The sequence below is a fragment of the Mixophyes fleayi genome, chromosome 3 (genome assembly GCF_038048845.1).
Source record: "Mixophyes fleayi isolate aMixFle1 chromosome 3, aMixFle1.hap1, whole genome shotgun sequence".
In the NCBI taxonomy this organism is placed as follows: Eukaryota; Metazoa; Chordata; class Amphibia; order Anura; family Limnodynastidae; genus Mixophyes; species Mixophyes fleayi.
This window is the reverse complement of record NC_134404.1, coordinates 132,809,360-132,828,262: the sequence shown is the minus strand read 5'-3', so window position 1 is coordinate 132,828,262 and position 18,903 is coordinate 132,809,360. Positions and strand designations below refer to the sequence as shown.

At 42.1% G+C, this 18,903-nt stretch overlaps 3 non-coding genes and 13 pseudogenes across 3 annotated transcripts; all 16 read left to right on the top strand.

Annotated features, from left to right (window-relative positions):
* Positions 1 to 15,434: 15,434 nt before the first annotated feature.
* LOC142145161 (5S ribosomal RNA) lies at positions 15,435 to 15,553 on the top strand (annotated as a pseudogene).
* An 83-nt stretch (positions 15,554 to 15,636) lies between these two features.
* On the top strand, positions 15,637 to 15,755 carry LOC142147893 (5S ribosomal RNA; annotated as a pseudogene).
* Positions 15,756 to 15,838: 83 nt separating this feature from the next.
* On the top strand, positions 15,839 to 15,957 carry LOC142145791 (5S ribosomal RNA; annotated as a pseudogene).
* A 283-nt stretch (positions 15,958 to 16,240) lies between these two features.
* LOC142145337 (5S ribosomal RNA) lies at positions 16,241 to 16,359 on the top strand (annotated as a pseudogene).
* An 88-nt stretch (positions 16,360 to 16,447) lies between these two features.
* On the top strand, positions 16,448 to 16,566 carry LOC142147372 (5S ribosomal RNA). Its single transcript, XR_012690522.1, has one exon. It is a non-coding gene; the product is annotated as a 5S ribosomal RNA (ribosomal RNA).
* An 80-nt stretch (positions 16,567 to 16,646) lies between these two features.
* On the top strand, positions 16,647 to 16,765 carry LOC142146466 (5S ribosomal RNA). Its single transcript, XR_012689975.1, has one exon. It is a non-coding gene; the product is annotated as a 5S ribosomal RNA (ribosomal RNA).
* An 82-nt stretch (positions 16,766 to 16,847) lies between these two features.
* Positions 16,848 to 16,966, top strand: LOC142146056 (5S ribosomal RNA; annotated as a pseudogene).
* An 84-nt stretch (positions 16,967 to 17,050) lies between these two features.
* On the top strand, positions 17,051 to 17,169 carry LOC142145767 (5S ribosomal RNA). The gene has a single exon (XR_012689895.1). It is a non-coding gene; the product is annotated as a 5S ribosomal RNA (ribosomal RNA).
* Positions 17,170 to 17,452: 283 nt separating this feature from the next.
* LOC142145242 (5S ribosomal RNA) lies at positions 17,453 to 17,571 on the top strand (annotated as a pseudogene).
* An 81-nt stretch (positions 17,572 to 17,652) lies between these two features.
* On the top strand, positions 17,653 to 17,771 carry LOC142147914 (5S ribosomal RNA; annotated as a pseudogene).
* An 82-nt stretch (positions 17,772 to 17,853) lies between these two features.
* LOC142145162 (5S ribosomal RNA) lies at positions 17,854 to 17,972 on the top strand (annotated as a pseudogene).
* An 82-nt stretch (positions 17,973 to 18,054) lies between these two features.
* Positions 18,055 to 18,173, top strand: LOC142146331 (5S ribosomal RNA; annotated as a pseudogene).
* An 83-nt stretch (positions 18,174 to 18,256) lies between these two features.
* Positions 18,257 to 18,375, top strand: LOC142146600 (5S ribosomal RNA; annotated as a pseudogene).
* A 71-nt stretch (positions 18,376 to 18,446) lies between these two features.
* LOC142146749 (5S ribosomal RNA) lies at positions 18,447 to 18,565 on the top strand (annotated as a pseudogene).
* An 82-nt stretch (positions 18,566 to 18,647) lies between these two features.
* LOC142145912 (5S ribosomal RNA) lies at positions 18,648 to 18,766 on the top strand (annotated as a pseudogene).
* An 81-nt stretch (positions 18,767 to 18,847) lies between these two features.
* The window catches only part of LOC142146160 (5S ribosomal RNA), a 119-nt pseudogene continuing 63 nt past the window's right edge, over positions 18,848 to 18,903 (top strand).

The following is an 18,903-nucleotide window of genomic DNA, read 5'->3' as shown; positions in this document are numbered from 1 at the left end:
TTTGTATTATGTACAGGGCAGAAGGGTACTAACCTCACCTATACCTTTCAATGTATGCAGTGTACCTTTACACAAGGCTTGAAAAAATGCAGGACACACATTCACAGCTACAGGAGCCAGAATAAAAGAGTGCACTGTGAAAATATGTGGATATGGTTTAGACAAATTCAGGCATAGCTTATGTGGTACTTTAACTTACTAGGGTTCTGTAGCTGACTTTAGAAATAGAGATAATCACAATAAGTGGGTCAAGAAAAACATGTCACCTTCCAGGGTGGGTTCCTCCATGTACAATCAGAAGGGAAAACCATGTACAGGCACAACCCAGACAGGTATTTCTGAGTGGAATCCTGCACTGTCTAGAACACCTCTCACACACTGGCTGCCTCTCAGTCCCTAGCCCTGCACCAATATCTCCCAGTACAAGAAGAGCACACTATCACAGGAGCACTGCCCCCTCCCTTCCTCTCACAATCTAGCTTCTGCTCAGTTCTGTGCCCTGTACTACTACAGCACAACCCATTCACCTACTAGGTAATCCAGTGGTTCTCAAACTTTTGCAGTTCGCAGCACCCTTAGAGTCTCCATAATTTTTTCAAGGCACCCCTCATAAAATAATTACCGATCAGACCTGTTTTATAAGTAGTTGGGGCAGAAAAACGTAATAAGTAGTTAGGGCAGGGCAGAAATACTTAGTTGTATGCAAAAATAATATACAGACATCCAAGGAAAAAGAATATTTTTATATATTTTTTTTCCGATTATATTTCTGTCAAAGAATAATTTACAGCTAAATAACTCTGCACCCTCCTTCATCTCCACACACTCTGCGCCCTCCTTCATCGCCACACACTATGCACCCTCCTTCATCTCCACACACTCTGCGCCCTCCTTCATCGCCACACACTCTGCGCCCTCCTTCATCTCCACATACTCTGCGACCTCCTTCATCGCCACACACTCTGCGCCCTCCTTCATCGCCACACACTGCGCCCTCCTTCATCGCCACACACTGCGCCCTCCTTCATCGCCACACACTCTGCGCCCTCCTTCATCACCACACACTCTGCGCCCTCCTTCATTGCCACACACTCTGCGCCCTCCTTCATTGCCACACACTCTGCGCCCTCCTTCGTCGCCACACACTCTGTGCCCTCTAGAAAATCCAAGAGATTTCCTTCTTCACAACCTCAAAAGAGTCTATAAGAGTGAACTGTGCTATATGAATGTCAACAAAACCTGCATGGACAACACTTTGGGCTCCTCCGATTACAGATTATGTCTGCTCCCTTTTTGTTATTCACTATCTCTTTCACTTATTTATTTCAATTTGTTCACTTATGGACATTTTGTATTGTAATATAAAATACCATTACTTTAAAGTGAAGTGTCTGCCCAATTTTCAGAATACTGTTTGGGATGTAGTATTCTTAAATAATTCAAGTGTTTTAAAGAAACTTTTGTATCAGATGTTTAAAATCAAGATTTGCATAATAATCCAATTATTCATGACATAAATGGTACATGTAATTGAAATTGCTCTCTCACAATACATAGATTAAGGGATCTGTTTATGACCCCATTGCGGTAGCCATCAATGTACATCACTTCAAATCGCAGAGGTACATAATGAAGTACAACATCAATTTGCCTAAGTTCCCATTCCTCAACAAAGTATTTTCCCTCTTCATCGGAAGCCTGATGCTGTAGGAGAATGGAGAAGGTGCTATGCACATTCCCCTGTGAGGGATTCAGTGACGTCAGGGAGGGATCCCATTGAAAACAACAAGTAACGCCATCCTGAGATGGCATTACTTTGCTGCCAAAAACTGCTTTTTGCAGCTTAATAAATTGACTTATGCTGCTGTCCACAGAGGTTTATGGGGGCAGTGGTAAGTTCTGGTATTTACCGCATGTTAATTAGGCCCCCAAGTCTGACTGATAAGGAGGCAGGAACCACTGCTGCTATTCATTTCAGAATGAGGAATCTATTCTATGAGGTGTATTGGGAAGTATCCAGAATTATAAATGAGTAATCTTAAAAGCTGGCATTTGATCGTGTGGTGATTCTAAAACCGGTGTTGAAAAGTGCGTAACAAGCATTGAATTCACAATCCATAACAATAGTACAAAGAAGTGTATATTAAACTATACAAAAATATAATATTTTTAGTTACATGTTGATTAATAAAGAAATACACATTAAGCAGGGGAAGCAGCTTTATAGTCCATTCAAATTAACGTCAGTATCAAGTAATTCAAAAATAGGTATAATATGCATTTAATATCTTTCTGATTAAATATAATATAAACTTTCATGTAATTTGATTGTAATAAATAAATATTACAATAATATTAAGAGTATTAGATGGTAATGAAAATTAAAGGAAAAATATATTAGAATTTGATTATAGAAGTAATTCTAGAGTAAATTCTTATTATCCATACATGGAATGACTGCAAATGCATATAGTCACTATTTGTGAAGACTGTTTCCAAAGTAATTATCTAGGTGTATACATGGTACTCATATTAACAATATGAAACAACAGTTGTAAAATTTAATAATATACCCACCCAGCTACAGAAGTTACCTACCTGACATTTCTATAACATGACCATAAATCCCACTCCGAAAGCTGACTGCCTAGGTGTGATCCTTGACTCGCAACTATCCTTTCATCATCACCATTTATTTATATAGCGCCTCTAATTCCGCAGCGCTGTACAGAGAACTCACTCACATCAGTCCCTGCCCCATTGGAGCTTACAGTCTAGATTCCCTAACACACTCACACAGACAGAAACAGACTAGGGTCAATTTGTTAGCAGCCAATTAACCTACCAGTATGTTTTTGGAGTGGGGGAGGAAACCGGAGCACCCGGAGGAAACCCACGCAAACACGAGGAGAACATACAAACTCCTCACAGATAAGGCCATGGTCGGGAATTGAACTCATGACCCCAGTGTTGTAAGGCAGAAGTGCTAACCACTACGCCACCGTGCTGCCTTTGTTCTCCATATCAGCTCTATATCTAAATCATGTTACATACATGTAAAAAGATTTCCAGAATGCGTACATATCTTACACAAGACACTGCAAAAACTTTAATTCATGCACTCATCATCTCCAGCATTGAGTATTGCAATACCCTCCTTACTAGTCTTTCCAAAATTAAGTTGGAACCCCTACAATCTATTTTGTATGCAGCGGCCAGGGTTATTTTCCTTGCAAATCGTTCTTCCTCTGCTGAGACACTCTGTCAGTATCTACATTGGTTGCCTGTTTTTTACAGAATAAAATACAAAATTCTAATAACATACAAGGCCATCAACAAAATTGCACCAATATACCGCTACTCGCTTGTCTCAAAATATCTCCCAACTCGGCAAGTCTGTTCTGCAGAAGATTTGCGTCTCTCATCCACTCATCATGTTTTCCTATTCTTGTTTACAGGACTTTTTCGAGATGCACGCACTTTATAGAATTCACTCCCTCGCACAATAAGACTTTCCTCTGGTATACAAACTTTCAAGTATTCTCTAAAAACCCACCTCTTCATGCAAGCTTATAATATTCCTTAACCAACCTCCTAACCTCACTAGGCTCTGTATTACTACCCTTTATACAATTCACACAAGTCAACAAGCCTCTGACCCCAGACCATCTTTGCTGTGTGACTGGATCACATAGCATACAAATATTTTTTTTACCTTTGCAGTCTGGCTGGACTGATATGCAGTATGTAGATTTAACCTCATGTATCTGACTTCCATTGACCCATAGATTGTAAGCTTGCAAGCATGGCCCTCTTACCTATTTCTCTGTTTTACCCAGTATCGTTTATTACTGTTTGTCCCCAATATGCTGGTGCTATATAAATAAATGTTAATGATGATAATTAAAATGTATGTTTATTATTTTCCAACTGTTTAGTATTTACAGACCAGTGCAAGTTCATGATATATTTATTTTTTTATTTTTGCCTGTTAAACTATTTTCAACAGATTCAAAACAAAAACACAGGAACATGATAAAGTAGGATACATGAGAACAAGTTACAAGTGAACAATTACAGATTTTCAAACAAAAATAAATGTTGGTATAGGAAGAATTGGGGGGGGGGGTGGAAGTGGGGGAGTCTGCAGGAGAAGAGGCTATTTGAAGCAGACAGAAGATGAACATTGTAGGGATGAGAGTTATAGTATCTGGTCTTCTATAAAAAGCCAGGTGGGCCAGCCTTGTGAGAAAAGATCAGGGGCTAGATTTACTAAACTGCAGGTTTGAAAAAGTGGAGATGTTGCCTATAGCAACCAATCAGATTCTAGCTGTCATTTATTTAGTGCACTTTACAAAATGACAGCTAGAATCTGATTGGTTGCTATAGGCAACATCTCCACTTTTTCAAACCTGTAGTTTAGTAAATATACCCCCAGGTCTGTCATGAAGGTAAGTTGTAATTCTTTTCATGCACGCAACATGGTAGATGAAAAAAAATAATAAAATATTTCAATGAGCTGCAATGGATGATTTAGCTGCTGCCAAAACGTGGGGCATCAGCTTCATAGAACACTTGAGTAGATTTCGTGGAGGGTGGACGAAGAGAAAGATCCAAGGGAATTTAGTTATGGGAATTTCAAAGAGTTGAGTAGTTGATGTACTTCATCCCAAAAGAGATTTTTAGACATGTCCCCCATATATGATGAAAAGTTCTCTTGTGGCCATAGGTCCTTAAACAAGCTGTATCAGACATATCATACATCTTATGTAGTTTGGCGGGGAATGAGGTACTACCGACCGGGGCTGTCAAAGTTTCGATGGAGGAAATCCCGACACTAATCCTGCCGACATGAATATGCTGGGAGCGTAAATGCCGTCATTTCCACTTGTGATTGCCGACAGTGACAATGCCGGCAATAAATGAGCAATGCCTGCGTGTCAAAAACAGTGTTAAAATAACATTTAAACAGTAATAAAAGTTATAATTACCCGCCTCCCTTCGAAAACACCTAAAAACTTTTGCTGGCAGACGGTGGACCCAGCTGCAATACAGCTGCTTGACCAGCACACAAAGGGTTAACCCCCAATAAAAAGAAAAAGCCCACAAACAAACAAATCGTGCCCAGGCGGTTCAGTATGGGGCTGGATTCCCTAGGGAGATGGGTTCCCTAGGGTTACCCAGCCCCATGCTGAAAGCACCAGGGCTCTTCCCACACCTCTGTTGTATTAAATGTGTTAAATATTAGAAAGACACTACTTTGAGTCGGTGCACTACAGGTCTCCACAAGCCCAGCTGCCATTAACACTCTGTGCATGCTGGTGCTAGTAGTAAACCACAAGTGTTAGTATGTCCTAGCACCCAGTGCCCGCTGCAACATGTAGTGCACCAACCCAAAATTTAAATAAACAACACTCAGCACCATAAAATGTATTTACAAATAAAAATCACAATAATACTTACCAACATCTGTGTTCATCTGTAAACAATCCAAATCGTTTAAGCTTTAATAGATCCAAATCTTGTAAGCTTTAAACCCCATAACAAAATTCCAAAGGTCCTGTAGCTGCCCATTAAAAAGAGAAAAGCCATAACAGTGTTCCAAAATCTTTTCTTGCAGATTGAAACCACCAAAATAATCCTATGGAACATGCTTGGCAACTAAACAAACCATAAAGACGACGCAAACTTTGTGTCATGACGCACCAGGCTCTCAGGCCCTGTTAATTACCCCTGTCTTTCTAAGCTGTTCCTGCAGTCTGCAGACTCTGCTGGTCTCAGATCTGTGTGCAAGATGTTGCCCAGTCTGTCTCCACTCCAGAGATCCCTCTAAAACCAGTACGTGGGTGCTGCCATCTTGAATTCAGTCACCTGCTCTCCCTCAGCCAGACAAAGTACTGCTTCAGCTCAGCTGACTGCAGCATCCAATCAGGATAGCAGAGTTCCCTCCAAAACCAGTTCCTGGGTGCTGCCATCTTAAATCTAGTCCCCTGATCCATTTCAGCCAGTCAGAGTGCAGCTTCAGCTCAGCTGACTGCAGTTTTTAATCAGGTAACAAAAATTAGACAAATATAAGGACTTCCTGGAGCGTACTGGTTGCCGATGCAACGTTGAGTCCCCAGACGCCAACCTGGCTCCCAGCAGTCTACATTCTTCTAATTAATTTCTACTCAGTGCAGCCTCCATTTCTTTTCAAGCATTCTGGTACCCTTCAGGGTCCAGCACTCCAGTTCAGACTTGGTCTCCTCTGCTTAATCTGATCCCTGTATTGCTATTCCTCACTTCTTGCCAGTCTCCAGTGCCATTCTTAATCAGTAGTCTTCTTAACTCTCAGCAACTACCATCAGACCACGCAGCTTTGTTCTCATAGACGCCAGTACAGGTCCAGACACACAACCCAGTATGAGTACAGACAAATCCCCAGGGGTGAGAGTTTGCACTGGCCTAATAAATTCCACTAGTGGTCTTCCCCAAGGATCGGGCTTAGTGCAATGCCTGCTGAATCAGCTTGAGAAACAGGATTCTACACAGAGACAAATCATGCAGCTCCTCCAAGAGTTGTTCTCCTGACAGAGTATCATTCAAACTACACTCTGGTTCAGGTGACTCTTCAGTTCCTGCACAAGCTCCACCTGTTCAAGTTCCAGCCACGGCTTCTCGTTTTATCTGCCAAATCCTGCCAAATTTGATGGTGATCTAAAACTGTGCAGAGGGTTTCTGATTCAATGTGAGATCCATTTTGAGCTACAGCCCAGCAGTTTCCCTACGGAGGAAGCAAAAGTTGCATACATTTTTTCCCTCCTGTCGGGACATGCATAAGTTTGAGAATCCTCATTATGGGAAAGAGAAAATCCCTTGCTTTCCTCATGTTCTGGATTCATAGCAGCCTTCCATTGGATCTTCGAAGAGCCAGGTAGAACCACCTCAGCATCCTTAAATATCCTACGCCAACGTCAAGGCTCTCGTCCAGTCAGCCAATACCTGGTTCAGTTCCAAATACTGGCTTCTGAGTTGAAGTGGAATGATGAGGCCCTGATAACAACCTTCTGGATTGGCTTATCTGATAAAAATGATAGACAAATTATCCACTTGTGGTCTGCCTTCTACTTTTGATGAACTTATTTCCCTGTATATCAAAACGGATTTACTCTTTCGGGAACGTGCCCTGGAGATAAGAATGGGAGTAAGGGTTAAGCTGCATCACCACCTTCGGCCACGGCAGCCCTCACCACCAAGCAATGAGGCCATGCAGGTGAGCTGCTTTCGCTTAACCCATGAGAAATGTCGGCGATGCCGACTGGTGAACTTATGCCTTTACTGTTCAGGTCTGAGACACTTACTTGATTCCTGCTCCAAGCATCAGCTCCTATTCAATTGTAAAGCGCTACGGAATTTGCTGGCGCTATATAAATAAATGTTGAGGATGATGATGATATTCAGTGATGGACAAGCTAGGTTAGGAGTATTCAATTCTCCACAAAAATCTGATTGTGTAGTAACAATCACTCTTGAACATACTCAGCAAACCGAAAACCTATCGCTTCTTGATTCTGTTGCCGCTGCAAACTGCATTACTGACATGGTGGTTCAAGATTTACGGCTACCCAAAGAGCCGTTACACTGACCTTTCTACATTACAGCAGTGGAAGTCACATCTCTGATAGTATTGTCACCCACCAGACTCTCCATCTCAAGATTGAATGGGGGTTCTACACTCAGAATTGCTTAATTGCTTCTCATTATTCCCAAAACTTCACATTCCTTAGTTCTAGATTTACCTTGGCTCCAGATTGGATGGATTACTTTTCAGCGTACATACTGGGGTGCATCTTGTAAGGACTCCTGTCTTCAGCATGTTATACCACTACCATACTCTCCTCAGGTCAAGAGTTTCCACTCTTGTTTTACAGGAACTTTTCCAATGTCTTCAGTAAAGCTGGTGCTGACTCCTTACCACCACATAGAGAGCGGGATTGTCCTATAGATTTGGTGCCAGGCAAAAACAACTCCTAGGGGCATAGCAGTCTCCACTCCAGAGACCCCTGCAAAACCAGTACATGGGCGCTGCCATCTTCAATCTAGTCACCTGATCCATCTCAGCCTTTCAAAGTACTACTTCAGCCCAGCTGACCGCACTCTCCAATCAGGTAAAAAAAATTAGTATAAATGGACTTCCCGGAGCCCTTATTGGTTGCCAGTGCAACATTGATTCTCCAGACATGTTGATGGCTATGATCCTGCTTAGCCACAAAATTTGGGAATCTTTTTTTAATTCTTTTTAAAATAGGATGGGACAATTTCTTGATATAGGGTGTCATATGAGAAGGTGTTAGAGACACTTAAGTATTTTTTTTTTTAAGATTGCCACTTGAGATTAAACTATTAGGACAAGTACAATTTAGTACATAAGGAGGGATGCAGAGCATTAGGGTTTCTGACTTTGTGAAACTAATTTTTTACCTCAATACTTTGCTATATAGTTAGTGTTTACCACATACACTCCTCCTACATATTGCGAGGCTCTAATTATGGCCGCCAAGGGCTCTATCACTAAGGCGAAAACCAAGGGGGATAATGGGCATCCTTGCTGAGAACCCAGGGGCTGGTTGACAATTTGTTGCCCAGGGGTGAGACTTGGCTCAGCAGCCAAATAGGAACATTTGAAAGGAAAAAAATGCAGGTAGAAGAACCAGCAAATTACATTCTAGCTGTGGGAGAGGTGTAAAGGGGCTGCATGCAACTTGAAAAACCTCCAGACAAATATATATAGTGTGTGTGTAAATATAAATTATTAAAGTAATTCTATCGTTTTCAAATAAGCATTGCCCAAGCGAGTGTATTGTGTTTCTAATGCCCAAAGTAATTTATTTTAGCAGATGCAAAGTTTAACAGTTCAATACATGATTATATTATGATACAGTACAGTACAGCCAATACCAAAAGATACATACATACCGCTGCGCTTTGCTGCGCTAACCACGGGCACCAGTGGACAGTAGTTCACCCTTGAATACTGTTATCAGAGTAGATTGAGGCTAGTGGGGGTGCAGCTATGATTATATATACTTTCAGTGTTACAGAGTGAACAATAGAGATGACGTGGCTTGTTTCTATAGGTCCAGACTTCAGATGGGTCCAGGGTAAACAGGTCATAGGCTGGTTCAATCTAAGGAATCCAAAGGTGGGGGTCATCTCTCCAGGGGATGAGCTCTGTTCTTCCCGCCAAAACTCCAATTACAATCAGTCCATTAGCATTTTAAAGCCAGCATCATATTAAAGGTTTATTCCCTAACAACAATAACTTATGTTAGCAATGTGCTATCTCTTCTCTGAATGAACCGGACAGCTGCTGATGAATAGGGGTTTAATATTCTAGACATGACATCTTTCCTATAACCTGAACCTTAAATAACACTGAAGTGTACATATAATCATATTATATAAACTAATAATAAACTAAATACTATCTGCTAATAAATTACTGTGTAACGGAACCAATATGAATATGAATTATATAAATAACTAAATGTTGTGATGCGAGTGTGTACGTGCGTATTTTACCTTGCGATCGCCGTATGCACGTGTGGCATACTGAGTGCAATCGGCCACTAAAACAATATTAACCAATATACTTTCGTTCATCCAATTATACGACTTTGACAGTTCCACCCTTTGATAGTATAATAAACTATCACCTTAAAGATGTTATATGCAGGATCTCAATACTAAGGTGTTTTGGGTTCTGATTAGCTTGAGGTTTTGGGTTCTGATTTGTTTTGGCAAAACACCTAACGAAAGGTTTTGGTTCTGATTTAGGGTTTTGGGTTCTGATTTATTTTTAAAAAAGCATAAAAAGTGCTAAAATCTAGTTTTTTGTTTGTTTTTCACTCCTACGCTATTATTAACCTCAATAACATTCAATAACAATAATTTCCACTAATTTCCAGTGTATTTGGAACACCTCACACCTCACAATATTGTTTTTAGTCCAAAACGTTGGACCGAGGTAGCTTTTTGGACTGCGTAGTGGAGTGGCCCCGGTACCCAATTTGGTAGCGGGGCCACAATAAAAAAACCTCAACTGGTCTGAATACCACTGCACAGATAGCGGACACTGGATGCACGTCTAACACCAACATAGCAGTTAAGGCCGCAGTTATTTTTTTTTTGAACTACAAAAAAAACAAAACGTAGCAATAGAAATGGCAGTTCGTCTTTTTTGAAATACAGAAAGAAAGAAAGTAGTAATAGAAATGGCAGTTCCTCTTTTTTTGAAAGAAAGAAAGAAAGAAAGTAGTAATAGAAATGGCAGTTCCTCTTTTTGGGAACTACATATAGAATGAAAATATCAATAGAAATGGCAGTTCCTCTTTTTGGGAACTACATATAGAATGAAAATATCAATAGAAATGGCAGTTCCCCTTTTTGGGAACTACATATAGAATGAAAATATAAATAGAAATGGCAGTTCCTCTTTTTGGGAACTACATATAGAATGAAAATATCAATAGAAATGGCAGTTCCTCTTTTTGGGAACTACATATAGAATGAAAATATCAATAGAAATGGCAGTTCCTCGTTTTTTGAACTACACAAACAATGAACGTAGTAATAGAAATGTCAGTTCCTCTTTTTGGGAACTTAACAAGAATTAGAGCATTTTTTTTATTCAGAAATGATGAGTCTCTCTATTAGAGTGCAATGCCCCTTAAGACTCCTTTAAATAAAATAGTACGTATTCTAGGAGACCCTGTTTATATATTTAAATTGGTTCTGCAAAAATATGCATGATGATCACTGTACAGAGATCTGTAATAGAGCAGCGATTAAAGTGGCCTGATTAAAGGTCATGTAAGATCTTAAAGCACTCACAATTATATAGATACTGTATTCTCGTTAAAGACGCTGCCTAACGTGTATAAAGTTGGCACTTATATAGCGCTTGCTTCATTGGGTGATGTGAGCAAGCGGAGTGTGTTAATATGTAGAGACCCTATCTAAACATTAATATGATAGAACAAATAGCAGCGCTGTATACGCTGTGTGTAGGTAAGGTAAGGATCTCAAATACCATGACACTCTGTTTAGCCTAATCCCTGACAATGTAATATCACGGAAAGCCTATTTGATTATCAAGGCCAATGGCTAGCTTCTGCTAAATCAGACAGAGTATGCAGCGCACGTCTAACACCAACATAGCTGTGCCGGTGACATGGCCTGCAGGAATATCTCTGATGGAGATAGAACTAGACCCCAAAGAGCACATAATGCCAAAAAAAGAGTTGCAAGATGGTATTGTCCTTGGGCCCTCCCACCCACCCTGATGTTGTTGAAATAGGACATGCACACTTTAACAAACCGATCATTTCAGCGACAGGGCCTACCAAACTACTGTGGCTGAAATGATAGGATGTCCCTAGGTGGCCAAGATCCTTACCTCTGCTTATTTGAGCTTTACATAAGCTACTTATGGCCATACATTTGTTGTCCGGATTCGGATAAAAATAACTCCAGACAGAAGAGGTGGATTTTTCGGTCTTCTGACTAGGCATGACGATGGGCTTTTTCATCCCATGGACAACAACTGTTTCCCCCCCTGGTGGCTCATTTATGATAACCACATCAGCATCCTCCTCGTCAAGTTCCTCCACAATGCCAGCTACATCAATAGCCTCCTTGACACCTTGATTATCCAAATCTGAATCTACACTGTGGGTCATCCTTCCAGCATATGCAGAGGGTGTGCTGCAAATGGTGGATGGAGTCACCTCTTCCTGTACAGTGATGGAAAGTTCAGGCTTCGCAACCACCAACACCCTTGGACTCGCCTTGGGGATTTGTGATGTCATCTGTTTAGAAGACAGAGTTGTTTGCTGTTTTGTTGTTGTTGCTGACAGCATAACTCTTCAATTTTTTTGAGAGGGGGGGAGGAGGAGGGCTTAGATCCTTGGGTGAAGCTGAACCACTAGTCCTGAACACAGGTCAGGGCCTAAGCCGTTCCTTGCCACTCCGTGTCGTAAATGGCATATTGGCAAGTTTACGTTTCTCCTCAGATGTTTTCAATTTTCTTTTTTTGCTAATTTTAGTCAACTTTGGGTTTTTGGATTTTACATGCCCTATACTAGGAGATTGGGCATCGGCCTTGGCAGACGACGTTGATGGTATTTCATCGTCTATGTCCATGACTAGTGGCAGCAGCTTCAGCATTAGAAGGAAGTGGGTCTTGATCTTTCCCTACTTTATCCTCAAAATTTTGGTACTCCATTATATGCAGCACAAGAGAGCGTACCCCTAAACCACACACACTGGGCAAAGCCTTTACAAATTATCTGCGGCACAGGTGAGTACCACTGGACTGTAGTTATTCAGCAGTACCTAATTTTTGTGACAGCTGGAAGAGTGAACATAATGTGACTTTGAATTGAAATAGTACTACCTAATTTTTGTGACAGCTGCAAGAGTGAACGTAATGTGACTTTGAATTGAAATAGTACTACCTATTTTTTGTGACAGCTGCAAGAGTGAACGTAGTGTGACTTTGAATTGAAATAGTACTACCTATTTTTTTCAACCTAATTTTTTTTTTTTTCGTATAATTTTTTTAGAATTTTTTTTTTTATATTTATTTTTTTATAACTTTTTAATACAGTTTTTATAACTTTGGAATAATTTAGAAATAACAATGCCCTTAGCAGAACAGAGCACAGGACACAGCACCACTAAATCAGCAGGACACAGCACTGCACAAAGCACCACTGGACTCAGCAGGACAGAGCACAGGACACAGCACCACTGGACTCAGCAGGAAAGAGCACAGGACACAGCACCACTGGACTGGACTGAGCAGAACACAGCACAGCACGAGAAATCAGAGGACCACCTAACACACCCTCCCTCTTCCCTGATCAATGGCCGAGTGAAGATGGCGGCGGCAAGCGGGAAATTTAAAGGATCCGGGTATCGCGAGATTCGACAGCGGGATTATGAGTCAGAGCCTCCTTTTAAGTTTCGGAATCAGCGGGAATACCCGGACATCGCTCGGATCTGACTCGGAATCACACTGTTTGGGTGGGCTCGGATTCCAGACATCCAAGCCCGCTCATCCTTACTCAGTACCACGTTTCATTGCTATGTAGTGCAAGTCCCCCTTGGTGTATGACCACGCTGTTTGTAGCTCTAAACAAGTTATCATAAGAGAAAATCTTTATCCTCAAAACGATTTCTTCTTTTACTATAGATCGTACACTTCTGGAGCTTGGAGATAACATTTTGTATGCCCTTCAAGGGTGCAATAAAACACGTAATACATTATTTGGAAGGGTACAGAATACAATAGAACATGTATCAGTTATCCAGAATACTCTACTACAGTCCTTCATGTCTAACAGGTTCATCTGTCCAACGCATGTCTTTCAGCTCAGAATACATTTAAACACTTCATGTTCATCAATAGCATCATCCTATGTCTATCAATAATGTCATATACAATCTCCTTCAGCTTGCGTTAATATACACTCTTCTAATAATGTCATCAGTTCTTTTCATCAACACTTGAATACTCAGATTTTAACAGTGATCGTCTTGCAAAGCATTGGGAGACTTCCAGACTAAGGGACGTAGGTGTTGTACGTTTTCCCTAGTGACCTCCCACCCATAATTCGGGTATCTCAAGAATATTTAGTGGAAAGAGAACTAGTCCTACTTGATATAATCACTGAGGCATGTGAGAGCACGCCCAGCACTATGTTTGGTCTAAAACCTTACCCACCCAAGAATGATAATCATTCTCAAGGATGCCTGCTCAAGTCCGAATATTACTGGACTGGCATCGTTGGGTGTACCTCTTTTTTTAACTATGTGGTCAACGTACTTACGGACGTAATGTTACTCAGACAATAGCCCCTCGAACTTTCTCCAAGCTCCAAGGTTTCCAAATTTTCCTTTACCCCTGAATTGAATAGAGTGATTGGCTGGACCGATTATGCTACTAACTTCTCCTCCATCCCCAACTCCTCAATATCATTACCTGAACCAGCCTCTGTCACCTGCTAATAATTAAAAGAATTGACCGTCCTGAGAAGAGAATGAAATGAGAGAAACACAGAACAGGAAAAACTACAACTTCATGCTGGACAACTGTCTTCGCCTTTGGCTCAGGTGCTATTAACTGCATTTGAGGCCTTCCAGAACAGATTCATGAGTGCCCTTGGACCCTTCTCTGAGTGTTGGCTCCTCTGCAGTGGGTGGAATGGGTACCAGTGTCTCTGCTACTCTTGGTGCTTGTAGCTTACACTTGGCACTTGTCTGAGCCTAAGAAATTACTGTTCCACAACTTACTCTCCCGATCCAACATCCTGACAGTTAGTGTGACTTTTCAGGAAACAGTGTTTTGGACGTTCTCGGTTACTGAGTGCAATCTACCACTAAAACAATATTAACCAATATACTTTCGTTCATCCAATTATACGACTTCGACAATATATATATATATATATATATATATATATATATATATATATATATTTATATTTAGAGTTTTTAGCATAAATTTCCAATAAATCCTATCAAAATCCTTCTTGGTGTTCATTGATAGAATAATGGGCAAATGCTCGTCTGGAGACTTGATAATGGAATTTAATATAGTTTTAATAAAACATTGGCATATGTCTAGAGTAAATAAACATATTTATCAAGTGAAAACACTCTTGGAGCTTCCTTTACACCCATCCAGAGTTCTCCAATCTTTTGGAGAATCACTTTTTTTATTTAGTACGCAAGAGTAGCATAGTGATTTTATTTGTTTATGTAAAGTTTATACTTGCCCACTCTCCTGGAATGTCTGGGAGACTCCCGAGTTCCGGGTAGGTCTCCCGTGAAAGCAGGCCATTCTCCCTCATCCCACCCACTTCCTAATGAAGTGGGCAGGATGGGGCCTCCATGACGTGATTTGAATCAAATCACGTCATTTGATGATGCTAATCTCTGTGTCCTGCCCCCTCAGGACTTGTTCTTTACTGTCCCTCCAGGATTCCCTGGAGGCGTGCAAGTAAAAGTATGCAAGTATGGTATAGTTTTATTTGAAAACCAAACATCGTGAAACAGGAATGTGTTGCAACACTAGATTTAGCATTTGTCCCATTTTTCGAGACAGTCCTTATTTTTTGTCATTTGAAAAGGTGTGGACTATGCCAGATTAGGGACAGAGTTGGCAGTTCAGGGTGTGGCCAGAGGGGATTAGATTTTGATCTAAATTGCTCTGATTTTTTTTAGCAGGAAATGGATGGAGGTATGGATATGTCTTCTAACATGATCCATTGTAACCAGTTGTGGATCCAGTGGGGGTGGATTTTTTTCTCTCTCTCTCTCTCTTGTTCTTGCTTCCTTCAATACTGGTTTTGAGATGTATAAGAGATGTAGGTCAGTAGGCAACCAATACCTACAGCCACACCACCCTGAACAAGCCCAATCTTGCCTGATCTTGGAAGCTAAGCAGGGCCGGGCCTGGTTAGTACTTAGATGGGAAACCACCTGGGAATACCAGGTGCTGTAGGCCTTTTTTTTCTCTCTCTCTTGTTCTTGCTTCCTTCAATGCTGGTTTTGAGATGTATAAGAGATGTAGGTCTGTAAGCAACCAACACCTACAGCCACACCACCCTGAACAAGCCCAATCTCGTCTGATCTTGGAAGCTAAGCAGGGGCAGGCCTGGTTAGTACTTGGATGGGAGACCACCTGGGAATACCAGGTGCCGTAGGCCTTTTTTTTTTCTCTCTCTTGTTCTTGCTTCCTTCAATGCTGGTTTTGAGATGTATGAGAGATGTAGGTCAGTAGATAACCAATACCTACAGCCACACCACCCTAAACAAGCCCAATCTCGCCTGATCTTGGAAGCTAAGCAGGGCCGAGCCTGGTTAGTACTTGGATGGGAGACCACCTGGGAATACCAGGTGCCGTAGGCATTTTTTTTTCTCTCTCTTGTTCTTGCTTCCTTCAATGCTGGTTTTGAGATGAATAAGAGATGTAGCTCAGTAAATAACCAATACCTACAGCGACACCACTCTGAACAAGCCCAATCCTGCCTGATCTTGGAAGCTAAGCAGGGCCAGGTCTCGTTAGTACTTGGATGGGAGACCACCTGCGAATACCAGGTGCCATAGGCCTTTTTTTTTCTCTCTCTTGTTCTTACTTCCTTTAATGCTGGTTTTGAGATGTATAAGAGATGTAGTTCAGTAGGCAACCAATACCTGCAGCCACACCACCCTGAACAAGCCCAATCTCGTCTGACCTAGGAAGCTAAGCAGGGCCGGGCCTGGTTAGTACTTGGTTGGGAGACCACCTGGGAATACCAGGTGCCGTAGGCCTTTTTTTTTCTCTCTCTCTCTCTTGTTCTTGCTTCCTTCAATGCTGGTTTTGAGATGTATAAGACATGTAGGTCAGTAGGCAACCAATACTTACAGCCACACCACCCTGAACAAGCCCAATCTCGTCTGATCTTGGAAGCTAAGCAGGGCCGGGCCTGGTTAGTACTTGGATGGGAGACCACCTGGGAATTCCAGGTGCCGTAGGCATTTTTTTATTTCTCTCGTTACTGCTTCCTTCAATGCTGGTTTTGAGATGTATAAGAGATGTAGGTCAGTAGGCAACCAATACCTACAGCCACACCACCCTAAACAAGCCCAATCTCGTCTGATCTTGGAAGTTAAGCAGGGCTGGGCCTGGTTAGTACTTGGATGGGAGACCACCTGGGAATACCAGGTGCCGTAGGCCTTTTTTTGTCTCTCTCTTGTTCTTGCTTCCTTCAATGCTGGTTTTGAGATGTATAAGAGATGTAGGTCAGTAGGCAACCAATACCCACTGCCACAACACCCTGAACAAGCCCAATCGCATCAGATCTTGGAAGCTAAGTAGGGCCGGGCCTGGTTAATACTTGGATGGGAGACCACCTGGGAATACCAGGTGCTGTAGGCCTTTTTTTTTTTCTCTCTCTTGTTCTTGCTTCCTTCAATGCTGGTTTTGAGATGTATAAGAGATGTAGGTCAGTAGGCAACCAATACCTACAGCCACACCACCCTGAACAAGCCCAATCTCATCTGATCTTGGAAGCTAAGCAGGGCTGGGCCTGGTTAGTACTTGGATGGGAGACCACCTGGGAATACAAGGTGCTGTAGGCCTTTTTTTATCTCTCTCTTGTTCTTGCTTCCTTCAATGCTGGTTTTGAGATGTATAAGAGATGTAGGTCAGGAGGCAACCAACACCTACAGCTGCACCACCTTGACCAAGCCTAATCTCATCTGATCTAGGAAGCTAAACAGGGCCAGGCCTGGTTAGTACTTGAATGGAAGACCACCTGGGAATACTAGGTGCAATAGGCCTTTTTTTTTCTCTCTCTTGTTCTTGCTTCCTTCAATGCTGGTTTTGAGATGTATAAGAGATGTAGGTCAGTAAGCAACCAACACCCACGGCCACACCACCCTGAACAAGCCCAATCTCGTCTGATCTTGTAAGCTAAGCAGGGCCGGGCCTGGTTAGTACTTGGATGGGAGTCCACCTGGGAATACCAGGTGCTGTAGGCATTTTTTTTCTCTCTCTTGTTCTTGCTTCCTTCAATGCTGGTTTTGAGATGTATAAGAGATGTAGGTCAGGAGACAACCAATACCTACAGCCACAACACCTTGAACAAGCCCAATCTCATCAGATCTTGGAAGCTAAGCAGGGCCGGGCCTGGTTAATACTTGGATGGGAGACCACCTGGGAATACCAGGTGCTGTAGGCCTTTTTTTTTCTCTCTCTTGTTCTTGCTTCCTTCAATGCTGGTTTTGAGATGTATAAGAGATGTAGGTCAGTAGGCAACCAATACCTGCAGCCACACCACCCTGAACAAGCCCAATCTCATCTGATCTTGGAAGCTAAGCAGGGCTGGGCCTGGTTAGTACTTGGATGGGAGACCACCTGGGAATACAAGGTGCTTTAGGCCTTTTTTTATCTCTCTCTTGTTCTTGCTTCCTTCAATGCTGGTTTTGAGATGTATAAGAGATGTAGGTCAGGTGGCAACCAACACCTACAGCTGCACCACCCTGACCAAGCCTAATCTCGTCTGATCTTGGAAGCTAAACAGGGCCAGGCCTGGTTAGTACTTGGATGGGAGACCACCTGGGAATACCAGGTGCCATAGGCCTTTTTTTTCTCTCTCTCTTGTTCTTGCTTCCTTCAATGCTGGTTTTGAGATGTATAAGAGATGTAGGTCAGTAGGTAACCAACACCCACGGCCACACCACCCTGAACAAGCCCAATCTCGTCTGATCTTGTAAGCTAAGCAGGGCTAGGCCTGGTTAGTACTTGGATGTGAGGCAACCTGGGAATTCCAGGTGCTGTAGGCCTTTTTTTTTCTCTCTCTTGTTCTTGCTTCCTTCAATGCTGGTTTTGAGATGTAGGTCAGTAGGCAACAAATACCTACAGCCACCTCACAGTGAGCAAGCCCAATCTCGTCAGATCTTGAAAGCTAAGCAGGGTCAGGCCTGGTTAATACTTGGATGGGAGACCACCTGGAAATACCAGGTGCTGTAGGCCTTTTTTTTTCTCTCTCTTGTTCTTGCTTCCTTCAATGCTAGTTTTGAGATGTATAAGAGATGTAGGTCAGAAGGCAGCCAATACATACAGCCACACCTCCCTGAACAAGCCCAATGTCATCTGATCTTCGAAGCTAAGCAGGGCCGGGCCTGGTTAGTACTTGGATGGGAGTCCACCTGGGAATACCAGGTGCTGTAGGCCTTTTTTTTCTCTCTCTTGTTCTTGCTTCCTTCAATGCTGGTTTTGAGATGTATAAGAGATGTAGGTCAGGAGACAACCAATACCTGCAGCCACACCACCCTGAATAAGTCCAATCTTGTCTGATCTTGGAAGCTAAG